Below are 12,948 nucleotides of genomic sequence, written 5' to 3'. Positions count from 1 at the left end.
GGGGGGAAGGATGCTGTCATCAAGAGGGGAAGATATTTTAACCACCTGTTCCCCATCAGCATTCTAATCGTAAAAGCCAGGCTCCTTCCTGTGCTTTGGGTTCTTTCCTGCAGGAGAGGCATGCTGTGCTGCCTCTTGGCCAAGCTACTGAGCCATATGGAGCCCTCCAGTTGGGGAGATGATGCTACAGGCAGTCCCTGATGGGCTTTGGCGGGAAGGCTCTCAGCATTGTGGGTGATCCCCTGTTTAGAAAAAGAAAAAAGAAAAAACTAGAGACTTTTTTTTTTGCCCTTCTATATGGTTTAGGAAACTTCTTCCACGTTTGAGTTAGACCTCTGGAAGTGGTAGAGTAGGATGGTTAAAAGTATATAGCTTTGGTGACAAAAGGATTTGGATTAAAATCCTAGTTGTAACCTTGGGCAAGTGATTTAATCTCGTTAAGCCTCGGTTTTCCAAATGTAAAAATAGGAATGATTCCTAATTCGCAGTATTAGTATGAGGATTAAGTGAGAAAATTTGTGGTGTTCTTTGTATTATACCTGGCAAAACTTTTTCATCATTCTAAACCCCTCCTGAAGGAGGTTGGTCTTCCAGGAGAGGAGTGAAGTGGCCTGAAAAGGGGCAGGATCTTCTCAGATGGGAGAAGGGAACCAAGAGGATTAAGAAAAATGAGCTGGACTAAAAGAGGCTGAAGGAGTACAAATAAATAAGAAGTTTTTGTCCACAGTGATTACATGGTGGAAGATATTGAGCCCACTAGAGACTTACAAACCGAAGAATGATGTGGTGGCAATAACACATAGTGTAAATAGAGACTGGTGAAAAACAGTAATAGGTGAGAATTTTTAGATTAAGATTTAGTCTGTAAGAGTGAGCCAGGAAAAGCCTGTAAGACACAAAGAAGCCAAAAGGGCATGGCAGAGTAGGATACATAAACTGAAGTAACACATTTTCCTCTACATTTAATGCAAATACAGAATATAGCATACAGAAAAATGCTTGTATGTTTTTTCCTTTAAAATGCCTCTTGTTCATTCAAAGGACAAGTAAGTTATCAGATGTAGTTCCAACTGAGAGGGTCAGTCTGAATTGCTGTGTTAGTTTCAAGGATCAAGGGCATAAGAACCAATATAAAGCCATAGGCTGGAACTGAACAGGACTGTATAGAGCATTCACTTAATTTTTTATTTTTAAAGAGATAGGGTCTCACTATGTTGTCCAGGCTGGTCTCGAGCTCCTGAACTCAAACACGTCCTCCTACCTCAGCTGCCAACGTGCTGGGATTACAGGTGTTAGCTGCCACAGCATACTTTACTGGTTTTGAAACTATTCTGTAGAGCCTAAGGAGTAGCTCGGTAGTGATATGTTGGTGGGGTCCAGGGAAAGGGCAAACAAAAATTAGGCTCTACCTCCTGTTTTCATGCCCTCCTCATACTCACACTTCAGAGGAAACTGGTGCCTCCAGTGGTGGTATTTTAGAGGGGGTTTTGCAGTGGCTTGCCGTCTGCAGTGCTCAGTATCCTCTGTCTAAGGGAGTTACTACTCATTCATCTGCTTTTCATCTGCTAAAATTTTGTTGACTCATCTAATCTTCTGTCTTCTGCTTCTTTTTTTCTTTGGAATTTTGCTGTTCCTTCCTTAACCATCAGTATGAGAGGCGGTATCACATGGACTCTGGAGCCAGACTGCCTAGGTTTGAATTCTAGCTCTGTCCCTTATTAGCTGTGAAAACTTTTGAGCAACTTCCTTAAATGCTGGTGACTCTGTCTCTTCATCTGTAAAATGGGGATCACCCATCACCTACTTGAGTGTTGAGGATTCTATTAGTTAATGTACTTCAAGCAATCCTATAGTAAATGCTAAAGTAGTGCATGTTTATTAAAAATAATTTAGTGGAGCTGGGTGTGGTGGCTCACACCTGTAATTCCAGCACTTTAGGAGCCGTAGGTGAGGGGATTGCCTGAGCTCAGGGGTTCAAGATCAGCCTGGGCATGATGGCATACACCTGTGGTTCTGACTACTTGAAAGCTGAGACAGAAGGATCACCTAAGCCCAGCAAGTCGAGGCTGTGGGGACCATGATCTTTCCACTGCCTTCCAGCATGGGCAACAGAGTGAGACTCAAAATAATAATAATAATAATAATAATAATTCAGTGGGGTTACTAAAAGGTGTGGAGATAAATACATTTGTTCAACCTGCCATTTTGAATTTGTTTTAGCTCCTAATGAACTTTAGATGATTTTGTCTGAGCATATTGTTCATTGCCTTAAACATTTTGCAAACTACTGCTGGACTTCAATAGCTTACATTTCACTGATCTGCATCAAACTCAGAAGGGGAAGGAATTTGTCCAGGGTCACAGATTGAATTAGGCAGAGCTAGGACTAGACTTCTAGTTTATCTTTTTAGGTCCAGGTGTTCTTTCATGCTTTCCTGTTGTCTTTTTTGTCACTGGCAGTAACTGAACCCTGTGAATTAGTGTACCTCCAGTTTACTGTACTCATCCTTAACAACATGTCGTCTTTTCTGTCTTCCTGAGTTTTAGAAAGAGTTTGAAGGTGAGTAATAGCAGGCATGTCAGATTCTCAAAATTTACTGCCTTGGCTGGGTGCAGTGGCTCACGTCTGTAATCCCAGTACTTTGGGAGGCAGAGGTGAGCTTATTGTTTGAACCCAGGAGTTTGTGACCAGCCTAGGCAGCATAGCGAGAACTTGTCTCTACAAAAAAAAAAAAAATCAAATTAGCTGGGTATGGAGGTATGCATCTGTAGTCCCAGTTACTTGGGAGGTTGAGGTTAGGAGGATCACCCAAGCCCAGGAGGTCGAGGCTGTGGTGAGCCATGATCATGCCACTGCACTCCAGCCTGGGTGACAGAGTAAGACCCAAACTCAAAAAAAAAATAAAAAATAAAAAATTACTGCCAATAGTTAAACCTAGGCTTGATTTTACTTTTGGAAATAACTTGAAATTTTTTTTTTTTTTTTTTTTTTTTTGCTGTGATTCTTTTTTTTTTTTAATAATTAATCAGTATTTTTATTATAGTTTTGTGGGGTACAGTTAAGGGTTAGGTGTACAATTACGTTTCATTCAGACACCCTGTTAATAAGAGGTGTTTTCCCAGCCCCAGACAGATATTTGCTACTATAACTTGAAATTTAAATTCCTTTGGACCCTGTTGGATAGTTCACTGTGTCACCCAGCCTGTCATGGCTCACCACAGCCTTGGACTCTCAGGCTGAAGGGATCCCTTCTCAGCCTCCTGAATAGCTGGGACTACAGGCATGTACCACCATGCCTGGTTAATTTTTTTATTTCTTTGTAAAGGTCTCGCTATGTTTCCCATGCTGGTCTCAAACTCCTGGACTCAAGCAGTCCTTCTGCCTTGGCCTCTCAAAGTGCTGGGACTACAGACATGAGCCACTGTACCTTACTTCATTTTCTTTTTCTGTATTTGTAAGAGCAGAATGGGATCATCAAACCTGTTTATTATTCACAGGAGAAAGGAGCTCCCTATATTATACATACACTCTTTGTTTTGCAGCCACTGATAAATGGTTCTTAAAAGATCTGCTGGTATCATCAATCTTAGCATTTTCCCAAGGCATCTGCTGAGGTTTTGAACCTGAATCTGAGAATTTAGCCTTCAGAAGAAAATGTCTTTTCCATGGATAAAATGTACAGTATTAGAAAATTTCTAGTGACCCCACAAAATTCTGGTGGGTCACAATTTCCACTGAAAAACTGGCTTTGAGAGCTACACATTGGAATCTGGAACCTTGCCCGATTTGTTGTCACCATTGGCTTTGTGAAATAGTAGGTGGGGAAGGATATCAGGAAATGAAGTAAGGACTTGTTGATGCGTGCCATTTTTATGTTATGTGTTATGTGGTGAGTTACACAGGGGTAATTATAGAGCTAGAATAATCATATTAAGAGGAGCTGTAGAGGTTCTCTGTCAAAGCCATTCATTTTACAGATTTAAAAAACCCTGAAGCTTAGAGCTATTAAGGGATTTGCCCAAGGCACAAAGCTATAGAAGCTAAAAATCCAACACAGCTGTTTATTGATGTAAGTGATACTTTTACATCCTCTGTCAGATTACTCACCTACCCTGCCCATGGTATGAAGCAGAGTAGGGAACAAACCATCTTTAGTGTTGCATGGAAGGAAGTGATGTAAATGTCCAGATGCAACATGCCATTCCGTTTCGGTAGGGAAGAAAGATGCAGGCTTTTTATGCTAGTCTTCTAGACATAGGAATTCCTGACTCTGATTTTGAAATGACATTTATTGGAAAACTTGTGCATTTGAATATTGTTCACTGGGGTTTTCTACTGACTTTTTCAGGTAGTTTGGTTTATCTTTAGCTGTGTCTCTTTTTAATGAGCAATTAGAACCGAGAGGAAGAATATGCTCCTTGAGGAGTATAGCACTTGTGATATGAATTTCCTACTCATTAACAATTTAGTTTTAGGCCAAATGGCTTACTCCTATAATCCCAGCACTTTGGGAGGCCAAGGCTTTGCTTGAGCCCAGTAGTGTGAAAACAGTCTGGGCAACATAGCGAGACCTTGTCTCTACAAAAATTAAAAAATTTGCCAGGCATGGTGGCACATGCCTGTACTGTAGTCCCGGCTACTCAGTAGGCTGAGGTGGGAGGATCACCTGAGCCCAGGAGGTTGAGGCTGTGGTGAGCCATGATGGTATCACTGCCCTCCAGCCTGGCAACAGAGTGAGACCCTGACTTAAAAAGAAAAGTTAGTTTTGATCTCTTTCTTGTTCAAGTTATGTTGTGGGTAATGCTGTTAAATTTGGACATCTGGTGGGGCTCAGTGTCTCAGTCTGCAATTCCAGCACTTTGGGAGACCGAGGCAAGTGGATTGCCTGAGCCCGCAGGTTTGAGACCACCCCGGGCAATTTGGAGAGACCTTGTCTGTACAATAAATTAAAAATTAACCGGGCGTGATAGCCTGCACCTGTAGTTCCGGCTACTTGGAAGGCTGAGATGGAAGGATCCCCGGAACCCAGTAGTTTGACACTGGGGTGGCTGTGAGTTTGCCACTGTGCTCCAGCCTAGGTGACAGAGTGAGACTCCAACTCAAAAAAAGAAAAAAAAAATTGGACACCTATTAGATGAAAGAGAGTTGGAGGTTCAGCCTTGAAAATCTGCCTCTGTTGTATGACCTTTACTGACCTCTGTTGTATGACCTTTAAGGCTTTTGGAGTAGGTTACAGTTGTTTATTGCCCCAGCACATACTTCTGTAGTTTCAACACAGTATCTAGGAATTTGAAGCATCTCTTGTCACCGACTACAGACAAACCAGAAGTAAAGAATTTTTTTTCCAGCTTACTGCAGGTGATCATGGGACTGTATTGGTTAGAGAGTAAGTGACATAGGAAAAGTTACTGTTACAGGCTCAAACCTGTAATCCCAGCACTTTGGGAGACTGAGGCAAGTGGATTGCCTGAGCCCGCGGGTTCGAGACCAGCCTGGACAACTTGGCGAGACCTCATCTTTGCAATAAATCAAAAATTAGCCAGGCGTGGTAGCACACGCCTGTAGTTCCGGCTACTTGGAAGAATGAGGCGGAAGGATCACTGGAGCCCGGCAGGTTGATGCTGGGGTGGCTGTGAGTGTGCTACTGCACTTCAGCCTGGGTGATGGAGTGAGATTCTGACTCAAAAAAAAAAAAAAGAAAGAAAGAAAAGAAAATCTACCTGCTGAGCAACATTTATGGGGTCCACCCCAAGACTTCTGAATGTGGCTGGCTGGCTGGGTGAATTTAAGACACTTGTGTTTGGGGACATATCTTGCTGCAGACGGTTCCTTTATTACTCTGTAAATGAGACTCCATTGTTTGCCCCTTGGTCCACGTGGTTTAATTTGTTGGCTGGTAGATGAAAAATGAGACTACATTGTTTTTCTAAAGATGTGTTCCCAGCCCTTCCTAAATTACAAGCATGGCATCTACCTTTCTACTTTCGACTTGTTGAGTGTTGGCACTCTTATTGCCTCTTTGGCGTGGAACCAGCCAGCTTTCCCGTGGTTAGGAAGACCTTAGGAAGAATACCCAAACAGCTGACTACATCACTACTTGTTTCTAGCTGGGGTCAGAAGGGGGTGAATCAAGGTATGTGAACTAGCAGTTGGCAAGCGTTTTATGTAAAGGGCCAGATAGTAAATATTTTAAGATTTGTGGGTAATATAGTTTCAGTTACAGCTACTCAGTTCTGATGTTGTAGTGCAAAAGTGGCTATATATAATACATAAATGAATGGATGTGGCAGTGTTCCAATAAAAGTTTACTTTTAAAAGCAAGCATGTGCTAAATCTGTTGATCATAGTTTACTGACCTCTGTTGTATGACCTTTAAGGCTTTTGGAGTAGGTTACAGTTGTTTATTGCCCCAGCACATACTTCTATAGTTTCAACACGGTATCTAGGAATTTGAAGCATCTCTTGTCACAGACTACAAACCAGAAGTAAAGAATTTTTTTTCCAGCTTACTGCAGGTGATCATGGGACTGTACTGGTTAGAGAGTAAGTGACGTAGGAAACGTTAAATTTTGCGTCTCATCTTTTAAGTCTTATAACTCTTCTAGAACTAGAAGCAGAATGTTTCCAAAGTGTTAACTAAAGACACATGGTTCCTTGCTCTTTCAATTGAAACTGAGGATGCTTAGCTGTTTGCAGAATGGCAGGCCAGTGGAGACCATGATGGCTACTATATTCCAATGGAACAGACAACCTGCATTCAGGGCCTTGAAGGTAAGGGTCAGAGTTTAGGCTTTTAGCAGGCAAGGTAGAGGTGCTTCAAATATGACCCACACAGACGCAAAGTGGTATGTGTGGGTAGAGTGTGCCAAATATGATCAAAACATGAAAATGCTTTGCAGAAAATAAGTTAAGACAGAGACCTTGCACACCAGTGTTCATAGCATTTCTCACAATAGCCAAAAGGTAGAAACAACCCAAGGGTCCATCAGTGTATATACAATATTTTGCACAGGAGTTCGAGACCAGCCTGGGCGACATAGCAAGACTCTGTTTCTAGAAAAAATAAAGAACAATGTTTAAATTTAAAGTAGTAAATTTTGTATTATTTGTATTTTATCACAATAAAAAGGAGAGAAATAAGCTGAAGAAAGACTTTTTACCAGGTGGACAAGTGAGATTACTTATAGTGTTTTGTGACTTTGTAGACAATAAAAACAGAATTTGTCTCTGTATCCAGCCTTATTGATTAGAAACATTTGATACCAAAGAGTAATCTTTCCAACTCTGGTTTTTTTAAAGTTTGTTTTTGTTTTATTTTTCACATTTCTTTTTATATTTACATGTAAGCATTTTTTAAAGAAAAATTTAAAGATGTGGGGTACAATTTCAGGATTAGGTACATAAGTGGTCGTCGTACAGATAAAGTTTGGGTACCCTTATAGATGTTATGTGCCCCCCCCACAACTCTGTATTTTTCTTGTAGTAAGCTGCCTCAGCCGTTAAGAGCCAACTTGTATTAGCTTAGCTCTGTAGCTGCACTTCAAATGGTCACTTGAAAGGAATTGCCTTCTAAGATATATATCTTTAAGTGATGTGCCCATACTGTGAGCTTTCTTTTTCTTGTATTGACTTGTTAGTTCTAAAGGTCATATAGCCTTGACAGAGCTATTCTGAGGAACAGCAAAACATGCTGTGCTAACATGTCTTCAAAGTACAGGTGTGTTGGATAGACTACAAATTACAAATAGCTTTCAAATCTATATTTTGTTATTTTGTTCACAAATAGTAGACTTGCATTTCCATTTGTCCTGTGGATCCTCACACTCAGTATGTCTAAAATGAATCCTCTTCTTCTTCTTCTTTTTTTTTTTTTTTTTGGAGTTGGAGACTCACTCTGTCGCCCAGGTGGAGTGCAATGGCACAATTATGGCTCACTGCAGCCTCAACCTCCTGGACTCGAGCAGTCCTTCCGCCTTAGCCTCTCAAGTAGCTGAGACTATAGGCACGTGCCACCACGCCAGCTAATTTTCAAAAAAATTTTTTGTTGAGACAAGGTCCTGCTATGTTGCCCAGGCTGGTCTCGAACTCCTGTGCTCAAGCAATCCTCCCACCTCCGCCTCCCAAAGTACTGAGCCCAGCCAAAGATGAATCCTCTTGCTCATCTCTTCTTTTGTTTCCTTTGTGTAAGGATGGCACACCATCCATCTAGGCATGCACAATGGAAACTCTGGAATTGACTTTGGTTCATCCTCTCTTTTATGTGTATTTTGTGGCACGTATCACAATAGTAATTACATACTTAATTTGAGTGTTGTAACTCCTTGAGAGCAGGGCTGTGACTGAATTGTTTATTGCAGTGTCTACATAATGGGTGCTATAGGTGCTCAGTAAGCCACTATTCCTAACCAGGATTTCTTTAACTTGACTTGTGCATTGAGAGAATTCTTACAGAGCCTTTAGGGAATGATCCTTGTACTGCTAACAGATTGCTTTTCTTCAGGCTTGGCTCTGATGTTTTTCTGCTTTGAGTAGCTTCCCGTTTCATTTTCATTCAACAGCATGCTCAGCAGGTATGTCAGCACCTCCCATGTTTGGTCCAAGCACTGTTTTAAGTGCTGGGAGTTCAGCAGTGAACAGAACAGGCCAAGCTTCTGTGACTATGAGCTTACATTCTAGTGGAGCAGCAGACAATAAACAGATGGCAAATGTCCAGTGGCGATCAGTGCCTTGAGGAAAAATAAAGCAGGATAAGAGGACTGTTAGAGGTATCAGAGCCCACCCCTCTGAATAGAAATCAAAATGAAGTAAGGGAATAATCCATGAGGACCTCTGAGATAAGAGTATTCTAGGCAGAGGGAATAGTAAACACAGAGCCTTGAGGCAGGAGCATACTTGGTATTTTGGGGAAACAGCAGGAAACCAGCATGGTAAGAATAGAGTGACCAAGAAGAGATATAGAAGGACATAAGATCAGAGAGGTGGCCACCCAGGCCCAGTGTTGTTCCTTGCATGGTACTATATGGCTCAGTAAATTCTTTGTGATTGTATGAAACCAAGCAGTAATTATTTATTTATGAGTGAAGAATCAGGGCAGAATGTGAGAGGTGTACCCACAGCATAGAAAGGGAGGGTGCATATTTCACATTTCATGAAGACAGCACAGGATTTCACTTGCACGCTCTCCTGCTGCTTAGGAGTGATTATGGTGATGGCCAAAGAGAGACTCATTTTGGCCTATTCTTGAAGGAAATTCTATTCTTTTACACACAGTGAAAATCAGAGTTAGAAACTTGTCAGGGGAGCAGGAAGTAGAACAGAGCTGCTCACCTCTTGGTGGTTTTAAAAGGTGCCTCTACCTCATGTTGGGTAAAGCTTGTCTGTTTTTCCATGTGTGTGGCCTAGCACTTAAAGTTATCAAGGTGAGCCGGGCTCGGTGGCTCAGCCTGTAATCCCGTGCCTTTGGGAGGCTAAGGTGAGTGGATTGCCTGAGCCCGCGGGTTCGAGACCCGCCTGGGCAGCGAGACTTCATCTCTACAATAAATCAAAAAATCAGCTGGGCGTGGTAGCGCATGCCTGTAATACCGGCTACTCAGAAGGCTGAGGCGGAAGGATCGCCGGAGCCCAGCAGGTCGAGACTGCGGTGGCCGGGAGCGGCCACTGCACTCCAGTCTGGGCAACAGAGTGAGACTCCAACTCAAAAAAAAAAAAAAGTTATCAAGGTGTCTGATAGGTAGTGGGAATGCAGGAGCAGCAGGTGGCGGCTAGTTTTCAGTAGGATTTAGGAAAGGACTGCTGATTTAACTGAATCTCTGCTTATTCTAAGCTGCTCATAGAAATCCGTCAGTCACTGACCTCTCAGACGTCAGAGGGAGAAGCTTAAGAATATTTGTTGTTGACAGCCATCCTAGGTGATTTTTCTAGGACTTTCAGCTGTATTCTTGATATTCAGAGTCCTCTAGACTTGGCCTCTCTTTCTCTTCTCCCCTAACTGCCCATGTCTCCTCCTGCATCTCAGTTGACTGTCTCTTTATGGTCTGTGTTCCCCATCTTCTGGGCCTTTGCTCTAGTATTCCTCTAGCTTGTAGTTTGTGCACCCATCTGCCAGGCAGAGTCCTACCCATGCTTCAGGGCTCCTTCTATATTTCTTTATTTTTATTTTTGTAGAGACAGCATCTCACTGTGTTACCCAGGCTGAACTCAAACTCCTGGCTTCAGGAATTCCTCCCTCCTCAGCCTCCCAAAGTTCTGAGATTATAAGCATGAGCCACCATGCCTGGCCTACTTCCATATTTTCTTCCCTCCCTCCCTTCCTTCCTTTCTTTTTTAGAGCCAGCATTTTGCTCTGTCGCCCAGCTGGAGTGCAGTGACACGACCATAGCTCACTGCCGCCTCATACTCCTGGGCTCCAGTGATCCTCTCGCCCCAGCCTCCTGAATAGCTAGGACCATAGGCAGGCACCACCATACCTAGCTACTTTTTTTTTTAAATTTAAGATGGAGTCTCACTGTATTGCCTAGGCCAAGTCTCAAACTCCTGGCCTCAAGTGATCCTGCCTTGGCCACGGAAAACACTGGGATTACAGGTGTGAGTCATGGTGCCCAACCCCTTCCATATTTTCTTTTCTCAAAGAACGTGCTGCCTTCTTTTGCACTGTCCTGTCACAGTGAGGGGTTGTCTGAAATCCCACCTCTCTGAAGACAGTCCTCTCAATCCCTCCAGGCGTAGTTCATCTCTGCCTCTTCCATTGCAGCTTAACCTCTCCCTACTTAGTGTTGTCATTGGACTGATAGTACCAGCATCACCTGGGAGCCTGTTGGAAATGCAGAATTTCAGGTCCCACCTCAGACCTACTGAGCTAGAATCTGGTGATTCTTACATCCTGTGCACCTGAAAGTGAGAAATCCTGCCTTCACGCGTTGCTTCTGTTCTCCTCGCCCTACTGACAGAGTGTAGATGTGTTCAAGTGGTTCTCTTCCCCTCGGATGTTGAACTCCTGAAGTATGTGAACCATCTTTTATCTAGCAGAGTCCTTACTTAGCATACTTCAAGTGCTCAGAAGTGTTTGCTGAATTACCCTAAAGGGCTCCTGGCATTATATTTGAGATGCTCCTTCAGCCAGCATGATATAGAAATGCATTTAACTGTGTATGGTACTTTGCTAGGCACATGGGACACCCTGCTGTGAATGGGAGTTAACCTCTGTCTTTGGCTTTTATAGATTAGTGAAGGAGATAGATATCCATCAATTAATTATGAGACAAGGCACAGTGTGATAAATTCTATAGCTGCACGGGTATCACCAGGGGCCTAAAGGAACACGAAAGGGTGGCAGATACTTACAATTCAGAGGGTTTATGACTGTTTCATGGAAAGGATGGTATTTAGTTGGCATCTTGTAAGATGTATAGGATTTAGACATGTTGGGAAGAGGCATTCCAGGCTTGGGGAGGGTCTGTTCAAAGGCCCAGGCATGAAAGTGTCTACAATATATTTCTCAAACAAGTAAGACAGAGGAATAAGGTGGATGTGAGACTGGAGATGTGAGTTGGATGTAGACTGTGAACTCCTTGAATTCTCATGGTGAGGAGTCTGGAATGTTATGAAACATCTGCAAATCACTTGGTGCTAATACAGTGAGGTGTTCAGTGGTTCCTGAGGATTCTGCCCTCCCATCTTCTTTCTCCCATTCTACCTTGCTGGATATGGGTGGTTGGAGGTGGGAGAAGGTTTAGAGGAAGTAGGGACTAGCCTAAATATTTTGGCTAGCTCTTTATATGGGACTATAGCCCCGGGTATTTTTTTAGTATCAACTGGTCAGCCACTTCCTCCCTTACCCCCTTCCTGAGTCACTTCCCAATAGGGCCCCCAAAGCAGAGAGACCAAAGCTGTATCAATAGAGGGTTCAGACAGTGTGCTCTAAAATGCCATCAAACCTCCAGACTGAGCCCAGTTATGTTTTATTATAATTGCCATCAGTTTCCCAGCCTCATGGGACTCATTTGTGTCAATTGTGTTGACTCATCATTTCTGCTTATGATGACATGAATGAGTGTCACTCTGTCCAGATTCTGGGTTGATGGGTAGATCATCAGCTTTCAAGGTGAAGGAACCCCCCTGCTCGTTCCCCACAGCCGCATTTTCTTATATGCTATCTTGTTAGAAACCCACCTGAGCAAGGTAGCTCATATGGCTTCTTCAGGACTGGGAATACACTGTTAGCCTGGAAGAAGTCCTCCACAAATTGGTCCTAAGTCTTACCATCTATTTGTTGAGGCTTTTACTTCAGCCAACTGAATTTTCAGATAAGCTTAACGAGTCACTCTCTATGTCTTGCCACCTGTGAACTCCCACTTTGATCAGTTCTACCAGTCCTGAGCCAAAAGGTCAGCAGTTAAAAAGAAGAGGTAACATTTGTCAGAAATTTTGTTATTTGTTTGACTCTCAGATGAAGGATCTTTTAGATGAAGTAGACCTTAGGCTTTGTTAAGTACACTTGAGCATGAGGTACTGTGTCGAGTGTTAGGACATGTCTTCCTTTCTGTGGGAAGAATATTCAGCCTGGCTAGAGAGAGATTTGTTAGGGACAGTACAGTGTGCTCTGGTTGAATCTTGATCCAGATACCACAGTAAGGAGGGAGCTGACTGCCTGGAAGTTAGGGAACCCCCTCAGAGGAGGGACCACTTGAGCTGAATCTTCAAGGATGAGGAGTAATTCACTGGGCAGAAAGATAAGGGGATGAGGATCCAAGCAGAGAGAAGAGACAACTGGGAGGAATTGCTAGCAGTTTAGAAGAGAGATATGATAGAGACTAAAACTGGATGGAGTAGGTTAAGGCTGGTTTGGGGCTCAGTTCTGACTTGTAAGCAGTAGAGACCCCCCAAAAATGGGAACTGACATGACCAGACTCAATTATATGTTGAGTTGACTCATTCAGAAACTTCAGGCC

General features: G+C 42.9%; 1 protein-coding gene across 2 annotated transcripts in view; it reads left to right on the top strand.

The window, feature by feature from the left end:
* The window catches only part of KLHL18 (kelch like family member 18), a 56,206-nt gene that overhangs the window by 1,108 nt on the left and 42,150 nt on the right, over positions 1-12,948 (top strand). The gene's annotated exons all lie outside the window — the stretch shown is intronic.

The sequence above is a fragment of the Carlito syrichta genome, unplaced genomic scaffold (genome assembly GCF_000164805.1).
Source record: "Carlito syrichta isolate Samal-C Ts95f unplaced genomic scaffold, Tarsius_syrichta-2.0.1 Scaffold304587, whole genome shotgun sequence".
Classification (NCBI taxonomy): Eukaryota; Metazoa; Chordata; class Mammalia; order Primates; family Tarsiidae; genus Carlito; species Carlito syrichta.
Note: the sequence above shows the minus strand (reverse complement) of the source record. Positions and strands in the feature narration are given on the sequence as shown.